This window comes from Rhinatrema bivittatum, chromosome 2 (assembly GCF_901001135.1).
Source record: "Rhinatrema bivittatum chromosome 2, aRhiBiv1.1, whole genome shotgun sequence".
Classification (NCBI taxonomy): Eukaryota; Metazoa; Chordata; class Amphibia; order Gymnophiona; family Rhinatrematidae; genus Rhinatrema; species Rhinatrema bivittatum.
Genome location: NC_042616.1, coordinates 332,160,699 through 332,185,751, shown reverse-complemented (window position 1 = coordinate 332,185,751; position 25,053 = coordinate 332,160,699). Strand labels below are relative to the sequence as shown.

Genomic DNA, 25,053 nt, shown 5'->3' with positions numbered 1-25,053 from the left:
TATGAACAGAACAGTGGTCTCATGAAGATTTGATGACCTTTGGAGTGAGGAAACTCACTCCAAGATGAGATGTGGGCAAGGTTCTCTCACCCTAGCTTGATGGACTCTCTACCTGGGTAACATCAAGCTAGGTTGAGAGAACCTTGCCCACATCTCATCTTGGAGTGAGTTTCCTCACTCCGAAGGCCATCAAATCTTCACAAGAGACCATTAACAATGGTCCCCCAGTGGTTGAATGCAGGAAATACAACAGGTTGGCACTTATCACAGAATCTGAAAAGGGTATTGCAATTTGCGCTAACTTGGCTCTTTGCACAGGTAATTAGTGCAAATTGCGATAAATGCTATATTAGCATAAAACATGCCCCTTTTGCTATCGCATGCGGTACTTACCGCATTTTGATAAATCCAGGCCTGAGTTTGTTGACACAGTGATCAAGGACTGATCAGGTGGTAAAGGTCAGCACATTTCCCTGTCAACAGTGACTGGCCTTGTAAGCTGCCGTGTCACAAACACAGCAGCTTACTTCACTGTGCAGCAGGTTGGAGGATATCATTTCCTGGTGCATGAGAATCTCTGACCACTTAGCCATTTATAGCTCTCTGCTTTCTTCAAACCAACGCATCAGGCTAGCCATTATGGCACAGACTCCTTTAGGATAGGGGTGGCAAGCAGCACTGCTTCCTCCGGGTACCAATGTGAGCAATTCTTCACCCAGGAAGATGGTGCTCCGTGGCATACATCACAAATAAAGACGGTACCCCCCGGAAGCACCAGCTTTCACCATAATTAATTCTGATGTCAGTTTCTTTTAGGGGTCTTCAGGAGAATTCAGACTACTTGGTTCTTGAATCATTCCTTCATCTCAAGGGCGGATAAAAAAGTACAATCCAACATGCTTCCAAGGTGCTGGTTGAATGAACTGCAATACTTGAGAGCCCACTAATTTGGAAAGCCTGGCATATATTGGAGGGAGTTTGTCCCCCTTTTTCACCAGCTTTTGGCAGACCTGGCTGCTGATTATCCGAAAATTCTGGGTCATCCACCTCAGCGGTAATGATGTAAGAAAAAAATGTCATTTCTTGGCTCTTGCTGAAACCTATAGGGCTAATTTTAAGAGCCCTGTGAGCGTTTAATCCAGGAGATACGCACGTGGCTGGGAAGCACGTGTGCCGTGAGGATCTTCATAGGCCCACAGCCATGCATGTAACTCCTGGTACGTGCAGAAGAACGGGTTTGGGGAAAAGGGGCAGGCTGGAGGCAGAATCTAGGCGGGGTCTGGGCAGGGCGTGAGCGGGGCATGGGTGGACTGGGACAGTACCATTAGGCCCTGTCCCGCTGAAGCGCACCCTGGGAGCCAGCCCTCACATCCTGCTGCTGCTCCGGACTACGGGTAAGTAGAAAACAAAAATAAAATCTAGGGGAGTTAGCGGGATTTTAGGGGTCGGGGTTAGTAGGGAGAAAGGGAGGCAGGTAAGGTAGGGAGTTTAGGAAGTTCCCTCCCTAGATTGGGGGGGGGGGGGGGGGGGCGCGTTTTGCTAGGCTGAATAGTTAAGTGAACAGAACAGTTGCTCAGTTATGATGGGTGCCAAATTTTTTAAAAGGATGGGATACATCTGTTGGAATGGGCATGGTATTATTTCTGAATTCCCTGCTCAAGGATTTGTTAAGCCATAGTCCAGAAACCTGGGGGTGCACCTCCCCTCCCAAGAATGCATTTGTGCAATTTGGTGCAAGAAGGCTTACCTACAGCGGGTGTCTGAACCCCTGGGGTGGGGAAAATGGAACAGTTGGATGCTGTTGTCCTGTAAGCTGCAGGCTGCCATCTATGTAGCAGTACCAATTATAAGCCCATGCTGTCTCTTGCTTGGGCATTTAATGAGCAATGGCTTGCTATCCACAGAAAGCCTTGGAAAGTATGCTGCCTTAGGGCAGGAATAGGCATCAACACTCATGTAGGGCTGGGTACATTGCCTCAGCAGCCCTGGTAACAAATTGCAGGACCCTCTGAGGAAAAAGGGAGTGGGAGAATCAAGTTTTGGGGGGTTCAGCACTTGTTACCTGCAATTGTTATTTGTTAATAAAGGTATGGTCATTTATATTTCCAGTTGACTTACTGTTTGATTTGTAGGTTTGTATATTTCAGTCAGCCGGGGTTAAGTAGGGAATGAAGGGAAACAGGTCCCCAGATGCCCCTACCAATGGGCAACTGCTACGGGCACCACCGGCGATGAGATGCTCAGGCTCCTCCACACCACATGGCTGGCTGTGCTATTTTCTTGCACCCCTTCCTCCTAGGTCGGGCAGAGGGGACACATGGGCAATGAACCTTGCAGCACGACCAGCTCCCTGGTGCCCTATGTTCCTTCTCCTTGAGTGGGGGATGCAAAGGGACAACTGGCTGGAATGGCACCCTTTCACCTTTCCTCCTCTGAGCATATATATGGCGTGCTCACCATGTGGCTGATGCTTCTCCTTCCAGATCCTTCCTGGCATGCTGCATGGCCATGCGGTGATGTCATCGGGCAACCAGCCCCCTACAGAGAGATGCCATTGGCTGGCCACCCATGAGGAGTGAAGGAGCTAGCAGGGGATTAAAGGGAGACAAGCCCAGTCCCCTTCCCTTCAGATCGTCATCTCCCCTGCCAGCCATTTCTTTTACCACCCTTTACACTCTTATCATTATTCCTATAAGTTTTGTTTAGCAATAGATAAACAATGTTAGATGTTTAGCAATAGATAAACAATGTTAGAGGTTAATACATATGGTTATCAGGATCTCATTGCAGCAGATGTCTGAGCCTCTGGGGAGCTTGAGGGAGGCAGGTGTCATCGGCTTGAATGCAGTGGGCTGCTGCCTGCACAGTGGCACAGATTATGAGCCAGGGCAGTCTCTATGGTGGGTATTTAATGGGCAAGGCCTTGTGACCATGGCAGGAATGGGCATCCATGCCTGCATGGAGGTGGTGACCGGTCCTGCCGAGTGACCAGGACAAAGTGCATTGCCTCAATGGCCATGGTAATAACTCATAGGACCCTACCAGGAAAAGGGAGGTGGGGGGAGTCACGATATTGGATGGCTCAGCACCTGATACCTGTAATTTCTGTTATATGTTAATAAAGCTATGGCCATTTATATTTCTAATCAATGTATTGGTAAGTGTCAGTTTGTGGGCTTTTATGTTTCAATCAGCCGGGGTTAGGTAGGGAACAAAGGAGAATAGGTCCCAGATGTCCCTGTCAAATAAATCTTGCCATGGAAGGTCTCACTAAGTACAAAGTAAAACAATAACATTCATGCCATTCTGCTACAGGTATCTCAGTTATTCTGGTGATTTTCTGCTATGTCATTTGATAAAAAAAATTCCAATTAAAAATAAGGTAGTGAAATGGCGACAGATGGCTAACTATGCTAGTTTTCAAAAGCCTCAGAGCAGACTTCCATAATGCATTATAAAAGATGCTATCCCTGTATGCAGTTTGAGGAGACATATGTTTGAGGAGACATCCAGCGCTCACCCCTCCAAGCCTCAATGCATACTGGTCTCCCTATTCCAATTCTCCAACAAAGGTCATTTCTCATTAGAAACCCATCAGTGTTTTCACGGCCAACTACCTATAAATCACTCATTCCTATCATGATTTCCCCCCTTACACAGACACTAGGCCTGGCTCTTTTCTCTCTGATTTTATTCAACGCTCAATCCCTTACCAAAAAAACACTAATACTTAATGACCTTCTACTGGACACCAAACCCGACCTCTGTGCAATTACTGAAACATGGCTTAAACAGACGGACACCACACTAATAAACCAACTTCCTACGGAATCCCATGACTTCTTCTCTATTCCCAGAGAGAAAAGAAAGGGTGGGGGTATTCTCCTTGCAGCCAAAAAAGAGCTGAGACTTAATCAATTCCCAATTCATTCTCCCACAAAAATTGAAGCCGGATTTTTCAAATCTGACCAGCTACAAATCATCCTAGTCTACGCCCCTCCGGGACTGCTGGAATCAGATGCCTCCCCCATTCTAGAAATAATAGCTACTAACCTAAATCTTGCGGTTCCAGCCATCATTTTGGGAGACTTCAACTTACATGTTGATGACCCCTCTCCATCTACAAACTGTGAAACTTTCCTAAATGCAATGACCGCCATGGGATTCAAGCAGATAATCAACAACCCTACTCACAGAGCAGGACACACTTTGGATCTCATTTTTGTAAACTCAGGCATCTCGTACTCAGCACCCCCCATATGCAAAATAGTCCCTTGGTCAGACCATGCTTTAATTTCTACCACTTTTTCGCTGGCACAATCTAACATCAAACAAGATCTTCAACTTCAATTTACTTACAGAAACCTATGTTCATCCGATGAACTTCACGAACACCTTGTCCTAGAACTCCCCCACATAGACATCTCCACTCCCAACACAGCTCTCCACTCATGGTCCAACATCACAGAATCGGCAGCTAATAAACTCTGCCCACTGGCAACAAAAAAACCTAAACATAATGCCGCCAGAAGACAACCCTGGTTTAATGACCAACTACAAAAACTCAAGCTTTCACTGAGACAAAAAGAAAATAAATGGCGTAAAGCACCATCACCGACCTCCCTCTCAGCTTACAAACTCGCTCTTCACATTTATAAGAGCGCCACACTAAAAACAAAAAGGGACTACTACGCTCACAAGATACATCACCTCATCTTCGATTCAAAAGCCCTCTTTACTTACGTCTCGAACTTAACTCAACCCAATTCTCCGGACATCCCACTCAACCAAGCGCACGAAAAAGCTGAGGAGCTGGCCATCTTCTTCAGTAACAAAATTTCCAACCTGCAATCTCAACTAAAAACGAATACCCTAGCTCCACCCAGCACATTCCGCCATCACTGCAATGACATTGCTATACAAGCCTTCGAACCCATTGCAATATCAGAGACCCAGTTAGTATTGAAGAGAATGAAACCATCATCCCACCCATTTGACCAGATCCCTCCCAAACTACTGCTGCTAATACCAGATACCATCTCCAAAACCCTAACTGACATTATCAATTGTTCCTTAGCCCAAGGAATTTATCCAGACGACCTGAAAGTTGCTTCTATCAAACCCCTATTAAAAAAACCGAACCTTAATCCTAAAGATCCATCCAACTTCCGCCCAATATCCAACCTTCCTTTTATAGCCAAGGTTACAGAAAAATTAGTCAACACCAGATTATCAGAATACCTCGAAGACAACAACATATTATTCCCCACTCAATACGGCTTCCGAAAATCTTTAAGTACAGAATCACTTCTCATATCTCTGACAGATTACCTCATCATGGGCCTCGATAAAGGTCACGCCTACTTGCTGATACTCCTCGACCTATCGGCGGCCTTTGACACCGTGAATCACTCCCTTCTCCTAAATCAACTAGCGAACATCGGAATTACAGGCTCTGCTCTTGCCTGGTTCAAATCATTCTTGGGAAACAGAGGATATAAAGTCAAAATACATAACAAAGAATCACAGTTTTACCCTTCTTCGCTAGGTGTTCCACAGGGCTCCTCTCTCTCCCCCACGCTCTTTAACATTTACCTCCTACCCCTATGTCAACTATTAACCAATCTGAACCTCAAATACTTTCTATACGCAGATGACATCCAGATTGTCATCCCTATCAAAGAATCCCTTACAAAAACTATCAAAATCTGGGAAAACTGTCTTCAAAATATTGACAACCTCCTCTCCAGCCTATAAATTCCGCTAAAACCGAAGTCCTCATAATTTCCCCTGAAAACAGTAACCTCACCTCAAATCCTCCAACCGGCTTTCAAACTTCACATGTAAGAGACCTAGGAGCCATTATCGACAATCGGCTAAATCTAAAATCTTTTATTAATCAAACCACGAAGGACTGCTTTTATAAATTACACGTCTTAAAAAGAATCAAACCACTTTTCCATTTCCACGATTACAGAACAGTTTTGCAATCAATAATCTTCTCTAAGTTAGATTATTGCAATTCTATTCTATTAGGTCTCCCGTCTTCTCATACTAAACCTCTTCAGATGGTTCAGAACACGGCGGCCAGAATTTTGACAAACACAAGAAGAAGAGACCACATATCTCCGATTCTCAAAGACTTACATTGGCTGCCAGTGCACTATAGAATCTTATATAAATCCATTACTACCATCTACAAAACATTCCATCAACTCTCTCCGCTTAACCTCCAAATCCCATTTAAAAAACATACCTCCATCAGACCTATCAGAGAGTCCTACAGAGACTCATTACAGGTGCCTCCTGCAAAAACCTTTAACCATAGGACTCTCAGAGACAGGGCTTTCTCTACAGCAGGACCTACCTTGTGGAATTCTATCCCACCAGAACTGAGACAGGAACCTTGCCTCCCCACTTTCAGAAAAAGACTTAAAACCTGGCTATTCTTGAAAGCCTTTCCAGACACCAACTGAACCCACTCTCAACTCATGCAACTAAGAACTCCCGTCAGGGTAATCAACAACCTTTGACAACTCAATAATGTTCTCTCTTTTTATAATGAGGCAGGTTTTATTTACCTTGGTTTTATTTACCTTGGTCATTCTTTTGTTATCTCAGTGTTAATCTCTCTTTTGCCTTCTTTTCATTCCAAGTTGCATTTTATCCCTGTTTTATTGTAACTGCTACCTTATTCTTCTATCACTTGTTAATGTTTTTAAGTTATTAAGTATTTATTCTGTTGTCACACCTTGTTATTTGTAAACCGGCATGATGCGACTCCCATCGCGAATGCCGGTATATAAGAAATTTAAATAAATAAATAAATGTGAGTATTAGGCATAGAAAGAGATGGACCTGGAGACACAAAGGACCCCATTTTTTCAAAATGTACAGATTGAACACTTCTGTGGTATAAAGAATGTAATGAAATCTTATATTGCCAACACTGTTACATTTATTGTCCTGCTTGGTCTCTACACTCAGCAGGCAAATCATTACTTCCTAAATTCCTACCCTTTCCTTAAAAGATTATAGATTATAAGTAACCCATAAATGAGCATTTTCAGTTGCAAGCCCTTCCTTATGGAGTGCCCTACTATTAGAGATTAAAGGTGAGACCCAATTGACAGCTTTTAAGAAGAAAGTGAGAACACATTTATTTAAACAGGCCTTCTCCTCACTTAAAGGGCCAGCTATGACTATGTAACTTGTTGTTTAAATTATCTGTGCAGTATTTAATGTTCGATTACTTACGTATTTTATTATGTATTTATGTCTTTTATATCAATGTTTGTCTGCTTATGTTATTAATGCAAAAAATTGTTTACATTTTTAATGTTAATCCACCTAGAATGACCTAAAGTTGCAAGAGGCAGAATATAAATATTTTAAATAATTAATTAATAAATAAAAGTCCTATCTCCACTGCAGAACTTTGCTTTGGACAGAAGATTTCAATATTTTTAGCATACACGAGCAATAAGAATATGTTATACACTTTTTACCAAGACCATAAACAGATACAAACCTGTGATAATCAAACCAGTGATAATCAAATCACCTCAAATGCATAGATAGGCATATATGTATCATATGTATCTAGTTTAAAACCCCTGCTTCTTTTCTCTGTTCCAAGTTATATTACTCCCTTGTTTTATTGTAACTGCAACTCTTAACTTTCACTTGTATATTGTTTATTATTACTACTACCTTTATAATTTATGTTATTTATTGTTATTTATTGTTATTTATTGTTATTTATGACCTCTTGTTACCTCTTCACTTGTTAATTGTAAACCGACATGATGCGATACCCATCGCGAATGCCGGTATAGAAAAACTTAAAATAAATAAACAGATACAAACTGCCGACCACACAATTGATTTGGACAAACACAACACGTCATTATAGATGGATGCAAATAGAAGGTCTGTTATCAAAAGATGTTCTTCCACATAATTTAAAAGGGAAAAGTATCTTTTGATAAATTAGACCCAGAGAGTTCTAGACTTAAACAATATCAAAGATTATTGACATTCCAAATCTATATGGACTAGTACAGCAAGGTCATGTAGCCATCAACCTTGACGCTCAATAAAAAAAGACATCAGGGAAACCAGATTGTGGTGACCTCATTGAATATCAATGTTGGCTTTGATAATAGCTGCACATACTTTCATGGAGATAAAATGTGTTTTCATTTACAAAGTACTACAATAGATCTTTCATGAAAGTGTTTTATTATGCTGCAGGTCAAATAATTGCATGGATTATGTGATAAAGCTTGCCCAGATGAACTTAGGACAGAAAGATCCTATTTTGAATCTACAGAAAAAAAAATATATCTGGCTGTATCAGAAAGTTTTCAAATATTGAGTGTGTTAAACATTCTTGTACTCATTCTCTCTCTGTCTTTACATGTTAGGTCTCTCATAAACACTCATTCACATATTATTTATTTGATTTATATTTAATCTTTCAGACACCTCAAAGTGAATTATATTCAGGTACTGCAGGTATTTCTGTGCCCAAGGTCTCACAATCTAATAGGTAGATTTACTAAGCTACAAGGATATAGTGTGTATAAAATAGCGTTTATCGTGTAATATACCCATATCACGGCAATATTGTGTGTTATTCATGATATTGCATGCATGTTTTTCCACACAGAAATCTTCCCCCTATTGAAATTAGCTGCTTTGAATGCATTTGCATGCATAAAATTAAGTAATGCGTGTAAAGCAAGTAATACATGGCCAGTCTAATGCAAATACTCTAATGCGACTGGTCTAAAAAAACCGCCAACCATATTACTGTAACGCATTTATAACAAGCATGCTCCTTTTAAAATCTACCTTTTAGTTTGGTAATTAGTTATTTACTGGTTTGGGTTGGAGCTGAGATGGGTGAGAGAAACGTGTACTATCCAGTCCTTTGTTAAGAAAAGGAAACTGGTTGGAGAAGTTTAGAATGGTGGAGGTAATTGTTATGATGACTATTGTATTGTATGGTATATGCAAATTTTATATTATTTATATGCTCTTTATGCTATTTATTATTTAAGCATAGAAACATAGAAATGATGGCACAAGAAGACCAAATGGGCCATCCAGTCTGCCTAGCAAGTTTCCACACTTTTTTTTTCTCTCTCTCTCTCTCATACTTCTCTTTTACTCTTGGCCTTTAGTAACCTTTTAGTTCTATTTCCCTTCCACCCCCTTCATTAATGTAATCTTTTGGTTTTATTTCCCTTCCACCCCTGCCATTAATGTAGAGAGCAGTGCTGGAACTGTTTCTAAGTGAAGTATCTAGCTTAATTGATTCGGGGTGGTAACCGCCGTAGCAAGCAAGCTACACCCATGCTTATTTGTTTACCCAGACTGTGGAATTCAGTACTTGTTGGTTGTTGGCGGAATATAAAAATCATCTTTGCTTCATGCCCCCTGCTGTTGAAGGAGAGAGAAACACTGGATATGCATTGAAAGTGAAGCATCAGGCTTCTTTGGTTTGGGGTAGTAACCGCCGTAACAAGCAAGCTACTCCCCACATTTTTTGTGAATGCAAATCCTTTTTTTCACATTTCCTCTTGCCGTTGAAGCATAGAGCACTGTCGGAGTCGCATTTACAATGTGTATGTCTATTGAATAAGGGTATTATCTCCAGGTAATAGCAGTCTTTCCCGCAAGCCTCCCTCTCTTCCTTCACATCCTCTAGATTTTATGGATCCACAGTGTTTATCCCGCGCCCCTTTGAAGTCCTCAGTTTTAGTCTTCACCACTTCCTCCAGAAGGGTGTTCCAGGCATCCACCACCCTCTCCGTGAAGAAATACTTCCTGACATTGGTTCTGAATCTTCCTCCCTGGAGCTTCAAATCGTGACCCCTGGTTCTGCTGATTTTTTTCCAACGGAAAAGGTTTGTCGTCGTCTTTGGATCATTAAAACCTTTCAAGTATCTGAAAGTCTGTATCATATCACCTCTGCTCCTCCTTTCCTCCAGGGTGTACATATTTAGATTATGTGCTGCATTTTTTTATTATTTTATTGTAAGCCACTTTGGGTAGTCTCAGTATGCTGAAAGAGCAAATTATTAAATGTAAACAGAATTAGAAAACCTCATGGTAAATAAAAGAAAGTGATTTCAGCTAATCAGATATAAAAATTGTATGCCCCAAGATGTCCCGGTTCTAAATCCCTTTGAAAACATGTTTATTGAATGAGAATTTAATGACACTTCCTAAGTTTGCCTACACTACCTGCTGCTATTTTGTGGTCAGCTGCAAACATATGTACATAAATGGCCGGTTTTATCTTCTGGCTCTCCTTTGTGACACAGGGAGTAGTTGATCAAAAGGACTTTGAGTCAATGGCATGCATATCTTTCTGTCTTGCACTTTACACTCCAGATAGAGATTCTTCTTCTTCCTCTTCTTCTCTCATGCATATTCATTGTGGATATCCTGAAAACCCGACTGACTGGGTGGTCCCCAGGACAGGGTTGGGAACCACTGAAATAGGGAAATCAGAATAAGTCCAGCATGCAATGGGGTAAAACCAAGACAGGATCAACCTGTCTTAAAAATCTAGAGCCAGTTGTCAACCCTACCTCTGGCTGATTGGAGTGAGTTGTGCTATGACAAAAGGACAGTGCCAAGCCACATCAAACAGCTATGTCTATTGCTTGGCCAAAGAGCAGCTGTGCTTCTCTCAAGGCTCGACTAGGTTACTGTAGTATTTAGCCTATATTAGGTAGATGTGAAGGGAAAAATGTGTTTTTAAAGCCCATGTACATTCAGTACAAAATTAAGAGGATCTATTGAGTCACCAAGAAATTAGAAGAAATACTGTCTATGCGCACATCGTAAAAGCTCTGACGTAATCTGGGAAAGCTAACAGAGCAATCCAATTCTCTGTCTTTGTGATCTGATGAATTGTAATTTTATTGGTTGCATTTTCCTAGCATTATAAACCATTTTAAGTTTGTTCTAAAAAAGAAAAAGTTATGCAAGTTGAAATACATGAAATGAAATCAAATAAAACCTCATGCATTATATTATCTTCTTAAATAATCACAGATTTTCTCCTATTTTCCACGACCCATAAAATCTTTGTTTGATAAAAACTAGTTTTGATGGCACTTGTCTCTGGTACAAGATGTAGCACCACTTCAGTCACATCTAGAAAATTCAGACAAAGCCAGTTTGGGAGATCTTCTACTTTAGAGCTTTCCCCGAACACATTCTGCTACCTGCAATACTCAAAGATTATAGATCCCCCTAACAGGTTTCCATGCTCCTAATTTTTTTTTTATGTGCTTATAGATTCAGGTAGCAATTTTAAAGGATTTCTTTTCCTACAGGTAAACAACAACTGGGGGGGGGGGGAAACCCTTGGAAAATTGCTCTCTTTTTTGGGAAAAAGTATTCACATTGCCCACAGTGTGCATATTTTCTTCTATGGGGAAAAAGGGGCAGCTTCAGAAGAGCAGAGGTTAAGGCAGACCAAGGAAAGTATGCACAAGGAGTTCATTCTGAAATCTTCTACTACAAGGACTACTACTTTTTATCACCAATATACAGTGCAACCCTCAGAAATGTGCAACCAAGCATTTCCCTCGTTTATGAAGGGTTTTTATCATATCAGTGTGAAAGAGAATTGACTTTGCAAAATGCTTTTGAGCATCTATGGGCCTACAACCTTTGGGGCAGATTTTCAAAGGGTTATGCGCATAACATACACACGTAACCCTTTAAAACCACTCCTGCACGTGCCGAGTCTATTCTGCATAAGCTTGGCGACGCACACAAGCCCCGGGACGCACATATGCCCTGGGGCTTTGAAAAAGGGGCAGGAAAGGGAGGGGGCATGGGCAGGGCGCCGATCCGGGGGCGCCCTGTGCGCGCAACGTAAATAGGACAACAAAGGTAGGGGGGGATGGTGAGGGGGAGTGGAAGGAAAGTTCCCTCCGAGGCCGCTCTGATTTCGGAACTGCCTCGGAGGGAACGGGGAAAGCCATCAGGGCTCCCCTAGGGCTTGGCGCGCGCAAGGTGCACAATTGTGCACCCCCTTGCGGGCGCCAACCCCGGATTTTATAACATGCACGCGGCTGCGCGCGCATGTTATAAAGTCGGGCGTAGATTTGTGCGCGCCGGGTTGCACGCACAAATCTACACGCTCATGTAATTCTGAATATCTGGCTCTTTGTGTCATTTAACATGATTAGGGTTTATTTTTTCCTCTCTGCTCAACCTCACATCTTCTTTTCACTCATTTCATCAATGAATACTGGAAAGCCCAAAGTAACATGTAGCCAGTTAAATATGCAGAGAATTTTGAAACACTCATTAAACATCAGAATTACACATCCAAAAACTGGGCAGTCTAGAAATGTAGTTCTGCATCAGACATGTTACATTATTTTTTTTAATAATATACAACTTATTACTGCAACAGGCATTTAAGCATCAGACAAGGCAGTGCATTTAAGTGTCCAACTTGATATTCGTATGTGTGTTAGTCATAAACTGAAAATGTGCCTCATTTTCTGGGTAAATAATCTTCAGCATAGAAAAGCCTGCTTAAGTACATAATCACTTAGCTTCAAAAACCTCATTCATTTCATTCCTCATATCCTCATCTGCTATGCCTTGGAGGAAAAGTCCATAAACCATTATTAAGGAGGACTTGGGGAAATCTACTGCTTTTCCCTGGGATAAACAGCTTAGAATCTATCGACCTTTTGGGATGTTGCCAGGTACTTGTGATCTGGATTGGTCTCTGTTGGAAACAGGATGCTGGGCTTGATGGACCCTTGGGCTGACCCAGTATGGCAAATCTTATGTTCTTATGTCATTGTTACACAATGATGGCATTATAATAATGATTTTTTACTGAATAGTTGAGTTTCAGTATGGCTGTTGAAATATAGTTACTGGTTGCAATAAAGATAAATGGAGTGAGGTTATTAAACGTCCAGTTTACGTTTGAATTGATAAGAGTAACTTAAGCTCCATTCAATACAGATTCCCAGTAAGCTTGCTCTAAATTTCTTTCAGTATTTGAGATTTCCAAATTAGACCAGATCTAGACCCCAATTTTATTTCGAATTTTCATTTGTCTTTGGTTATGCTAAAGATCACTGATTGCAATCCCTCTCATCCAGTAATTTAACTATACAGACCTTCCTGCTGCTGCTGCTTCTTAAGCTTCCCTTGAATGAAGATGTTGTATTGCATTTAAGATTTTCCAGGCACCACCTCAAATTCTAGATTCTTCTGAGGCATCAGGCTGCTGTCAGCGGCCAACCCCCACTGAAACAGATTGTGAAACTGCTTGTTTACAGTATGGGTGTAGTGAAAACAAGACCATCTTTTTCTGAGTCTCCTGAAAACTGTGTGCAAATCCTGACAGATGAGTTGTGTATGATGTTCATCTGGCAAGTCTGACCTCCACACTCCATGATGTAGGCTTCTTGGGTACAGCCAAAAACATGCAAATGAGTGGGAGACAGTCATGATTTATACAGAAATAATATTAGCTCTTGTCATCACAGGGAATGGTTTCAGCGGCACTGAGGCATAAACAGCTACTCACAGCATGCATGCAATTATGACTACGCTTTATTACTGAAATTGAAAGTAAACAAGCAGTGGGTTCTTTTTCTGGTTTAACTTCCCTTATAAGTCCTTTTTCCCAGACCCCCGCCTCCCCCCAAGTCATAGTTGAATTCCTTGAGGTTGGAATGAAAGCCAGGACTCCTAGCAGGGAGAGCGTCAACCACTCGTTGCTCCAAGGTTGCCATGTTCTTGTTGGAAATACTTTACTGATGTACTGAGATTTGGCATTGATACAGTTGCAACAAAAATAATGTTGAAATATATCTTTCAATCACAGCCACAGTGTGTGATTAACACTCTCTTTTTTTTTTTTTTTTAATCCCACGTGGAGCCTAATGGCAGCTGTCCAGGTCCATCTGGGGTGGTAGCTGATAATCATCAGAATATGCTGGATCTCAGCGGAAGATTTTCATCACTCATAACTGGTATTAAGTACGAAGGCAGGGGACAAGGACTGTGTTTATATCACTCAGGTCTACAATATATGCAAACGTCAAGCTAATGTGTATCTTGCCCGCAGCTCTAATAAATCTCTCAGGCAGTTGCTTGTTCCTGGTCCCTCTCTCCTCACCCAACGGTTTCCTTCTAGACAGCTGGTATGACGCAGGCCTTAAAAAGCAGATGTTTGTGCCAGCCCCTGTCCTGACTCGTTTACAGACTGAAACACTAAGATCACTGTTAACATGTCACAAAAAGGGGGCAGAGCAAGGGGACAGGATGTAAAGCTGCACAGAGATGTAGCATTCCCCTTCTGATACAACGTTAAGAGGCTTTGCATAATTTACATTAGCATTCGTCACAGGTTGGTTTATTATTATTAGGGAGAATTAGGTGTCTGAAGGATTGCCAAAATCCTGCAGCATGTGGGTTTATGAAATAAAGATTAAAAAATAATAGTTGTAATGATGTTGATAATGGTCAATCTCATCTATAATCAGGGCCATGAGTTTCCTGCAATTCTCTGGCCATGACAACTGCCATGGAATTTGTCCTTTGCCATAGAATTTAGTCTATGCCACTGAGCTGTGAGAAAATGCCCATTGATCTAATGCTGCTTACACAGGCCCCCTCCCCCTTACCCCATTCCATCCTGCCTTCTTCCCTCCTGACATTGCTGGGGAAAAAGTTGGGGGCACTGAACTCAACACAAATTACAGTGCTCCCAGCAAAAAAATTAAAAATCAGAGTACAGTGGATTGTGAATGTGATTGACCAGCCTGTATTTAAATGTCCAGAGAGGAGAAAGTAATGTGGACATGGGAAAGTCTCACGTGGCCAAAACAAAAGCTAGGGCAGACTCAAAGTCCCACCAGTCATTCTTCTCCCCAAACCCAGCTCAAGCTCACCAGTCTCCCCCCGCTTTCTCCATTCCCTCTCCTAACAGCCCATTCACAACACAGTCTCTTCCCCCATCCTCATCTGCCACCACTACTCTCTCTCATAATCCACCCTTTCTTTCTCTCATTCTCCTAATTTCCTCTTTCCCATTTTTTTCTCCTCCCCTCCTTATTTCCTCTGCACTCTTACTTTTCCTCCTTTTAACTGGGCATTGCTTAAATTTCATATCTGGGAGAGGGGGATCCAGTCCCTACATTCTCTTAGCCTCCTCTGCTCCCCATTTCCCACTGACCTGTCCTCTGTTCCAGTTCCTCTTCCCATCCTTCCACTCCCCAGCAGCTTCTGATTCACCCCTCCTTAGCCAGCGGCCCTCCTCTGCAGGCTTGGTTCACCCACCCCTTCACTCATTCGCACCCCTCATCGACATGTTAGGCTTCCCTGCTGTGACAGCCCAGCTCCCAGTTTATGATTCCCACTCCTCCACAGGCTTGGATCAGTTTCCTGCTTTGTGCTCCTTTTTCCTGGAACTTCCCCTGCCTCCCCTTCTCCTGCAGCAGTTCTCTCAGCCCTCACAAATTCCAGGCCAGAGCCAGACCCAGGCCTGCACAGTTCACATAAGACATTCTACCACCGGCCTGCCATGAGCCTGAGCAGCACTGCAGTCTCCCCAACTTCAGGGCCACAGCTGCATGTGGTGCTTTCTGCCCTTAATATGAAAACCCCTGAGATAACTGCAGGCCCTCTCAATACTGGAGCTGCAATTTCTAAGAGAGAGATTTTAAACCGCCTTACCAACCACCTCCTCCTCCCCATCCTTCCAGTAAAATACATTAGGGATGTGCAGCAGGGACAGATTCGTCCCATTCAATATTCGTATTCGTGGTGAGCCAAATCTGTTGCATTCGTTCTCGGGGGACCCCGATTCATTCATTAGTTACGTATTTATTCATTTCCCAAAAAAAAACCCCATCCCAACCCTTTAAATTTAATTAACTACAACCCCCCATCCTCCTGACCCCCTCAAGACTTACCAAAAGTCCCTGGTGGTCCAGCTGCGGTCCCGGAGCGATCTCCTGCACTCGGGCCGTCGGCTGCCAGTATTCAAAATGGTGCCGATAGCCTTTGCCCTTACTATGTCACAGGGGCTACCGGTGCCATTGGTCGGCTCCTGTCACATGGTAGGAACACAAGATGGCGCCTGCCGTCCATTGCTCCTACCATGCGACAGGGGCCGAACAATGGAACCGGTAGCCATTGGTCGGCCTCTGCACTCGGGCTGTCGGCGCCATTTTGAATACCGGCGGCCAACAGCCCGACTGCAGAAGATCACGCTGGGACCTCTGCTGGACCACCAGGGGCTTTTGGTAAGTCTTGAGGGAGTCAGGAGGGTGGGGGGTTTATTCGTTAGATACGTTGTATTCGTGGGGGTTCGCTATACGTTTCGTGACCCCACAAATACAACGAATAGGGACATATACGTTGCGGATTGCCAATACGTCGAAAACGAATGCACACCCTTTAAATACATTAATTACCCTGAGGTCAATATTTAAAGTCATTTAGCAGGGTAACTCCCAAGTTATCTGGCTAAATGGCAACTATTTATTTATATATTTAGCCACTTATCTGGGTAAATTATAGCCAGATAAGTCATTAGCCAGATAAAAAAAAAAGAAGGGCTCCAGGACGTGACTAACTTATCTGGTTAACTTAGCAAATTTTCAATTGTAACCGGCTAAGGTAAGTAGCACTGTCAAAATAAAAAAAAACAAAAACATTTGCAGGACAGCGGCCTGATTCTTACTCCCTTCCTAATATGTTCAAATTGGCCCCAATGGGCTAAGTAGTGGCAACCCCCCCCCCATCCCCCACCTAAACAAAGTTTCTTGCGCGGGGGGGGGGGATCACAAATCGCCCCATGTTGTTAAGATGTTGAAATGCCCCTCCCTCCCCAGCCGCAACCACTGTGAGCTCTACCCCCCAATCCACCTCTTGCCTGTCCCCGGCGCTTCCAGCGCTGCTCTGAAAGGCACGCGCTGGAGACATAAGCTACCTATAGCTTACAGCAGCTGCGGGTGGGGAGAGGATGGAAGGGGGAAAGCTGTGCTCCGGGTGGTAATTCAAGCAAAACGACTTCCAGGAAAAACTGAGAAAAATGAGTACAGATTGGCAAGTTAATAGCACCTTTCTATTTCCCTTCTCCTTAACTGTTGTAAGCTTTTAACAGGATCAAAATGAAAACTTATATTAACCCAGGATTCCTACAAGGAACCTGGGCTCACAAAATTATGGCTATTTGTCTGTTCCCCATTTTTCTCCTATACATTTGTCTCACCCCTGAAGTTTTTTAATCAGTCACCCAACCGCTTATAATTTTATGTTTTATGTTAAACTGTATCCCGCTCGAGGGGGGGGGGGGATTTGAGCGGTTGCAAACGACTGTAAATAAACAAATTTTCAAGATCTGAGGAAGCGAGGAGGGGTCTCCCCATCTGCGGCTGATTCCTCAGAACATCTGGGGGAAGCAAAAGGGAAGCAGCAGCTGCACCTCTGCCCAATGTTGCCACACACTTTGCCCATGCAATAAAGTAAACCACAGCTGTTTCTTTTCAAAAAGGTTGTATCATAGTCAAATAACAGAATACCTTGCAAAAGCAGAGTCAAGGGAATTGTAGGAAATATGAGACCTATCTCTCTAAAGTCAATATGCAAACATATCCAACTACTTAAGTTAGCCAGATAAGTCATATCCAGCTAAGTTTAGACCTGCTATGAAGCAAGTCTAACTTATCCAGTTAACTTAACCGGATAAATCTGAATATTGCTACTTATCCAGGTAAGTAGCACCACCCAGTTATGCCCACCTCCTGCCCATTGATTTTCAGGCTAACTGCTTTGCCGGATTAGTCACTTATCCAGCTAAGTGGAGGCTGCTGAATGCAGCCGGCTTAAGTAGCAGTCAATGCCATTTGAATATCGGGGCCCCTATATTCTAATAATATTGTAGATTCCTGAAAGTTAAGTTTCCTTTGGCTTTTCTGTTAAATTGGTTTACTCTTTAACCTCCATCCTCAACCATGTCCTGTCCTAAAAACAGCAGAGCTACATCACAATACAGAGAAGTCAACTAAGTTAAGAAAAAGATTTCAGATTTTCATTTTGAAGAGTACACTCACCTTGAGATGATCTGTTTTTACTTGGTTGAACTGAATGAACAGGATTGGATTGCACTTGGATGGTAAGCATAGGAGCATCACAAGCCAAAGTAAAAGCAGATCCTGTTAAACCTTTTGGGCTACCATTAGCAGGCCCACCTGGTGCACTTGCATTGATTATTGCATGTGGCTCTAAAGCAAGGTGGGGGGCTCTGAGTTCACTGCCAAAATATTTGGCAAACTTTTATCCTGAAAACTCACTACTTCTGTGAAGCCTTCTGCTAAGAACCTAGTCTGTTGCCCTCTAGCCTTTGAGAGATACAACTACTGCCTTATGTTCCACTACCCATCCCCATCCCACACTTGTTATCTAACACTATTGCACATGTCCTAAGGGTATGGTTTGGATTTCTTGAACTTTCTGTATCTCATATATTTGTCTACTTTGTCATTTTTTACAGGACTGTGTACAATGGATGTTGCTGAATAAATAATAATAACCCTAAATTTGAGGCTTTAAAGACCAGAGACAGGTGGCTGCTCTTCATGAGACACCTACAAGGGATGCATGGACAAGAACAAGAGATGACTAGGAGGCCGATGCATTAACCCACACTGCAGATTGTGGAAATGGCCATTAATGCACAATGTCATTTTTTTTTTCTTTGCAATAATAGCCGATCAAGTTTGGACATTTTTCTGCTGTAAAGTTCAAGCAATATCATGGACTTTATTGCATAAAAAAACTTAACTGCACCACTCTGAGTTTTAGTTGGCTGTGCAACAATCACTAATGAGCTGATCTGCATGATGCTCATCAGCAATTTGGCATAATTTTTGCAAACAGCACCACCATCACAAAATTACACACAAAAAAGCGGCAAATGGCATGCATTAAAATTCTCAAGCCCGAATACGTGCACCATTTGCCGCTTTTCTAGGCATCATCACAGTGACAAAACCATTCATGGTTTTAGTACATGGAGCTCGTGGTGTGCAACATTAAGGGGGCAATTTTCAGAGTGTCTACATTGGGACAAAGATCATAGCGGGTACTTTTAACCTGCAGAGTGTGCACCAATTTTCAAAGGGGAAAGGAAGTGTGGGCATTTGCTTTGAAATTTCCTGAAGGTACAAAGTGTAGCCCGTGGAGATTTGTGTGTCTTTTAGTTTTGCAGATAACTTTGTCATGGGAAGCAATGCACCTAGAGTAAAAAAAATATATATAATCTGTGCACATTAATTTCTTCCCCCAACCACCAACACATCCCTGGGAACCTTCCTTTACATGTGGCTAAAATTGTGTGCATTGCAGGAAGACTGGATACACATTCAATTGCATGGAGGGAAGGCCATTTTCAGACAGTGAATTTATACATATAAATATCTTTTCACCTACGTAAATGGCTTTGAAAATTTCCCTCTAAATGTGCATAAGAGATGCCTATCTCAGGTGCTTACAAGGCAGATTGCATGGAGAATCCCCCCTCCCAAATACTGTCGCCTGTTCATCCAGTTTGTAGTACAGCACATAGGTATGTAAGTGCACCAGTGACTGTTAAAATGTGAAACCAATCACAACTCATTTTACTTTTCGGAAACAGCAGAAACTCCTGATGTTTTCATGTATCTGTCTCCAATGCAATTAAGAGTCATTCTGTACAAGGGTTTCTGCTGCCTATTTGTATATATCACTTGATTTGTTTATTCTTTTGAGTGCATCGTCCTCTGAAATATTATCCAAGCTGCAGTACCTCGCCATCCACTCATGGCCATACAGAAAACTTCAGCCTTCTACATGCCACTTTTCCAGATTTGCCATATACTGTACATTTTCATGATCCAGAACTAGTACGACTGTAATCATTCAGACTAGACTATTTTATATAGGACTGAGAACAGTCTAGTTTGGGGTAATACATAATAATTCTTTATTAACCTTAGATGAATGAAGTTTTGATCTATTCATTTTCCATTTAGTACCCATCACCTCTGCTACCACTAAGTAAGCGCCATGACGGCACCCCCTCAGGGCATCCCTCGTACAGAATGTCACAGGGATGCCAGGCAGGAGCAAGAAGTGCAGCCAGGAAAGATCAATGTTAACAGTATGGCAAAACCAAGATATAGGCTTTGGCATAGTTCTGGATTTGCAATTTAAAAAAAAAAAAAAAAACAGCTCCTAACCTATAAAGATGTCAGCATTACATGGCACTTCTGACTTTTAGCAGACCCAAGGAATTCATTCTCCAATGTCAGTTCCCTGCATGGATCAGACTCTTGGATCAGCGTGGTATACCTTATGAAGATATGTTGCAGCCAGGACTAGCAACTTGCTGGTTCAAAAAGCCCCTCTGCCACTCAACCAAAAGAAAGTTCTCCTACTGCCCAAGCAGTGGGAGCCCTGTTCCTTCCATCAATTTAAATTCTCTTAGAAGTTCATTAAATCCATTTGTAGTTCACAAACCATTATGGGTTGCTGTACTATTGATAAAATCAATTTTCTCAGTGGAAAAGGGTAAACAGTGGAGTGCCTCAGGGACTTGGACCGGTGCTTTTCAATATATATATAAATGAGCTGGAAAGGAATACGACGAGTGAGGTTATCAAATTTGCGGGATGATACAAAATTATTCAGAGTAGTTAAATCACAAGCAGACTGAGCTACATTACAGGAGGACCTTGCAAGACTGGAAGATTGGGCATCCAAATGGCAGATGAAATTTAATGTGGACAAGTGCAAGGTGTTGCATATAGGGAAAAATAACCCTTGCTGTAGTTACACGATGTTAGGTTCCATATTAGGAGCTACCACCCAGGAAAAAGATCTAGGCATCATAGTGGATAATACTTTAAAATCGTCGGCTCAGTGTGCTGCAGCAGTCAAAAAAGCAAATAGAATGTTAAGAATTATTAGGAAGGGAATGGTTAATAGAACGGAAAATGTCATAATGCCTCTGTATCGCTCCATGGTGAGACCGCACCTTGAATACTGTGTACAATTCTGGTCGCCGCATCTCAAAAAAGATATAGTTGTGATGGAGAAGGTACAGAGAAGGGCAACCAAAATGATAAAGGGGATGGAACAGCTCCCCTATGAAGAAAGGCTGAAGAGGTTAGGGCTGTTCAGCTTGGAGAAGAGACAGCTGAGGGGGGATATGATAGAGGTGTTTAAGATCATGAGAGGTCTTGAACGAGTAGATGTGACTCGGATATTTATACTTTTGAATAACAGAAGGTCTAGGGGGCATTCCATGAAGATAGCAAGTAGCACATTTAAGACTAATCGGAGAAAATTATTTTTCACTCAACGCACAATAAAGCTCTGGAATTTGTTGCCAGAGGATGTGGTTAGTGCAGTTAGTGTAGCTGGGTTCAAAAAAGGTTTGGATAAGTTCTTGGAGGAGAAGTCCATTAATGGCTATTAATCAATTTTACTTAGGGAATAGCCACTGCTATTAATTGCATCAGTAGCATGGGTTCTTCTTAGTGTTTGTGTAATTGCCAGGTTCTTGTGGCCTGGTTTTGGCCTCTGCTGGAAACAGGATGCTGGGCTTGATGGACTCTTGATCTGACCCAGCATGGCAATTTCTTATGTTCTTATATTCCCAATCCTCTCCTGCAGATCCCACAGCCAGTCTGGTTTTCAGGATATTAATATACATATACATGAGATAAATTTGCATATGCTGAATCTCCAAGGTATGCAAATATATTTCATGGGTATTCATTGTGGATATCCTGAAAACTCAATAGGCTCGAGGGCCCCCAAGACAGGTTTGGGAAGCCCTGCTATAAAGATTAACTTCCACAGTTACATCAAGAACACAATAACATTAAGCTTATATCTATATGAATAGAGGACAGAAAGGCAGCAAAAATATTTTGACAACACTAGGCTACCAGAAAATGACTGCACAAAGAAACAGAGCGCATCCGTTTATTTGGTTTATAAACATAAATAGCTCAAAAAATTAAAGCATCCACATGGTGTGACTCACTAAAAAGATAATCACACTTGGAATTTAGGCAATGCTGTATGGAACTTTATTTAATGGCTGCTCAAATAAAGGTTTTAATGTGATGGCTACAGTGCGAACAAATGTGAGACCGAACATCCTGTGACTAGATAAATGCTTTATTATCATTGGCCATGAGTGAACAAAAGGGTTTCTGTAAGCCACAGGTGCAGTGAAAAATTAATCCTGCTTTTAATGGAAACCCATTACAGGTCTAATTGAAAGAACGGGCATCACTTTATAGCTGGGAACAATCCAGATGAAATGCACCACTCTAGCTAGAAGCTATTTGCCCTCCATTAAGGTATGACTTGGGATTTTGTTCATGCTATATACACCTAGCATTTAGTTTCAAAAGATGTTATTATAATGCTTAATGTCACTTTAACAAGTTGTTTTCAATTGACTGTGATTGTTGGAGTGCCTCTGTGATGCCATTGACCATTTTAATAGGAAGTGTATCTGTTCAGCCAGAGATAGATCAATGTATTGCTTCTATTATAGATCCCAGCAATCGTTAATATTTTCATTACAAAAATTAAGGGAATAATCCTTCCTGGAAATACAGGGCAGTCCAAAAGTCCTTGTGCACCTTTCATACACCAATGAAGACTCCTGCTTAGATTCAATGCTTTATAGAATTCTATTTAATGGATGTTCCAACAAAGATTTTAATCTGAAGGTTATTTATGATAATATACAAGATGGCTCTATAGGTTAGATATGATGAATGTATGTGGGTACTGTAAATAATTCCCACTGCTCACTCAAGAAGGGAGTGTTGCAGGGGTGCTAGGGAACGATCCCGCTTTCAGGAAGAGTTGTGTGCCCTTGGACCATGACGTGACTGCAGAGAGGAGCTCCTTAGAAGCGCCGAGGCAGGTGAGACATATCCCAGCATAGGCAGACAGGCAGAAGACCAGAGACACGCACCTCCACCAAACCTGACACATCAGTAGAGACCTAACAATGCAATGCTGGTCTCTGGGGAAGCCCTCCAGTCACTTGATAGCCCTTTCGGACCTGCCGTACAGGAACGGCAAATGCGCCAGGATGGACAGAGGTCGAGGGCAGACGATGGAACTGGAACAAGATGAGACTTGAAGACTGAAGACACAATCAGACAATACTGGAAGACGAGGATCAGATGAGGACTTCATAAGGATGAGGCAAGACTGAAGAAAAGAACATCAGGGACCCTGATGAAGACACTTGCTGAATGGAAAGACGAGAGAAGAGATAAAACTCAGTATGAAGGTATCCAGCCATGACATGTAGCAGCATCCATCCTGAACTGAGGCTTCAGGGACCTGGCGTAATTGGCACAGGCCAACCTGAAGAAGCGACTGCTTCAGACCCAATGTGGAGAATGAATCAGAAGGTCAACCAAAGTTAAAGAGGACGGTCCACTAGGAGATAAAATCTGGAACCAGGATATCTGAGAGGAAGGCTACCCTGACGAGGGAGCCAAAGAGTCTGAAGGCTCCTTGACGTAACAGCCCAAAGGTTCCGAAAGCTTGGCAGCGAAAAGGACTGAAGATGAGGATGTCAAAAGGATTCTGAAGATGAAGACAACTTGACATGAAGACGTCTGGCACATCAGGACATCTGGACTTCAACACCCAGGACACTCAGTCAAGAGCATCGAGAAGGTGTCAAGTGAACTGGAGAACAAGACATCTGAGACATCTGGACATCTGGACTTCGGACCCCTAGGTCACCCAATGAAGAGCAGCGAGGAGGCTCCAAAAGGCAGAACAATAGGATGACGGACTTATGGAAGGACAGGACATCAGAAGATAAGGACTTCAGGAAGATCTGAAGGTGAAGACATCAGGAGGGTCGGACGACAAAGACATCTGAAGACAAACATAGAACAAAGATGAGATGAAGAACCAGGAACCACAAAGGAAGACAAAGGAATTCCCACGAAGAACAGAGTGCCTTGAAGAAGCGGAGCTGGACATCAGGAACTCCTGGACCGAAGAGCTGGAATGGAGGATCCAGGAGCAGTCCGACTCCATGACTGACTCCTTGCAAAGGCGAAGAGGAACTGAAGGCTGAGCCTTTTTATAGGGCTGAAGAGGAACACCCAGGAAGGCATCACAAGGAGGAGCCAGGAGGACTGGCCCTTTAAATCTGGAGAGGCAGCGCAGCCTCGCGCCTAAGGAGGAAGGAGGCAGGACCCTGGAGAGTGGCCATGCTGCAAGGAAGAAGAAAGCAGACCCGAGGCGTTGGAGGTGGCTCCTGCTGCTGAAGAGAAGCTGGGGGTGGCTCCAGCCGATGAAGAACACCAGTGGTGGCCTCCGGGCCGTGAAGAGGAGCTCCGGGGCAGCCTCTTGGCCGCAGAAGAGGAAGGTGGAGGCAGCAGTCCCACTAGCACTGAGGAAGGAGGATGTCGGCGGCTCCAGCCGCAAAGGATGACACTGACATCGGCGGCTCCAGCCGCAACGGCCTGCCATGTGAAGAGGAAAGCATGGGCGGCCTCCGGGACATAAGGACAGGTGACAGACAGCATCGAGGAGCTGGCTGGAACAAGGTGAGATACTGCTCGCGGCCTAGCCGCAGGCAAAATCGTAACAGGGAGGAATTCCTCTGATTTGAAACTTTGTCACTAGAGATGTGTTGAGAATTGGACATCAGACTTCACGCAGGCAAATTCCTGCCTGATTTGAATTCAGAGTAATATTTTGATTTTTCCTTCTGATTTCCTTCTGAAATATCCATGTTTTTCTGCAAGAAATCTAGGAGGAAATCCAACTAGATTTTTGATGTGGATATGTGCAGGGACAGTGGAATTGTGGGTTGGGGGGGCAGCCAAGCTCTACCTATACTCTGTCCCCTAGCTCCACACCAAACTCCGCCCACGCTCCCACTGCTAACTGTTGCGATCCTGCCCTGTTTGGGCAGTATCTTCACCTTTT

At 42.8% G+C, this 25,053-nt stretch overlaps 1 protein-coding gene and 1 long non-coding RNA gene across 7 annotated transcripts in view; one reads left to right on the top strand and one right to left on the bottom strand.

The window, feature by feature from the left end:
- PDE1C (phosphodiesterase 1C) overlaps positions 1-25,053 on the bottom strand; it is a 1,569,255-nt gene that overhangs the window by 878,154 nt on the left and 666,048 nt on the right. The gene's annotated exons all lie outside the window — the stretch shown is intronic.
- On the top strand, positions 13,955-19,728 carry LOC115084658. Its single transcript, XR_003854623.1, has 3 exons — positions 13,955-14,122; positions 18,053-18,193; positions 18,572-19,728. It is a non-coding gene; the product is annotated as an uncharacterized LOC115084658 (long non-coding RNA).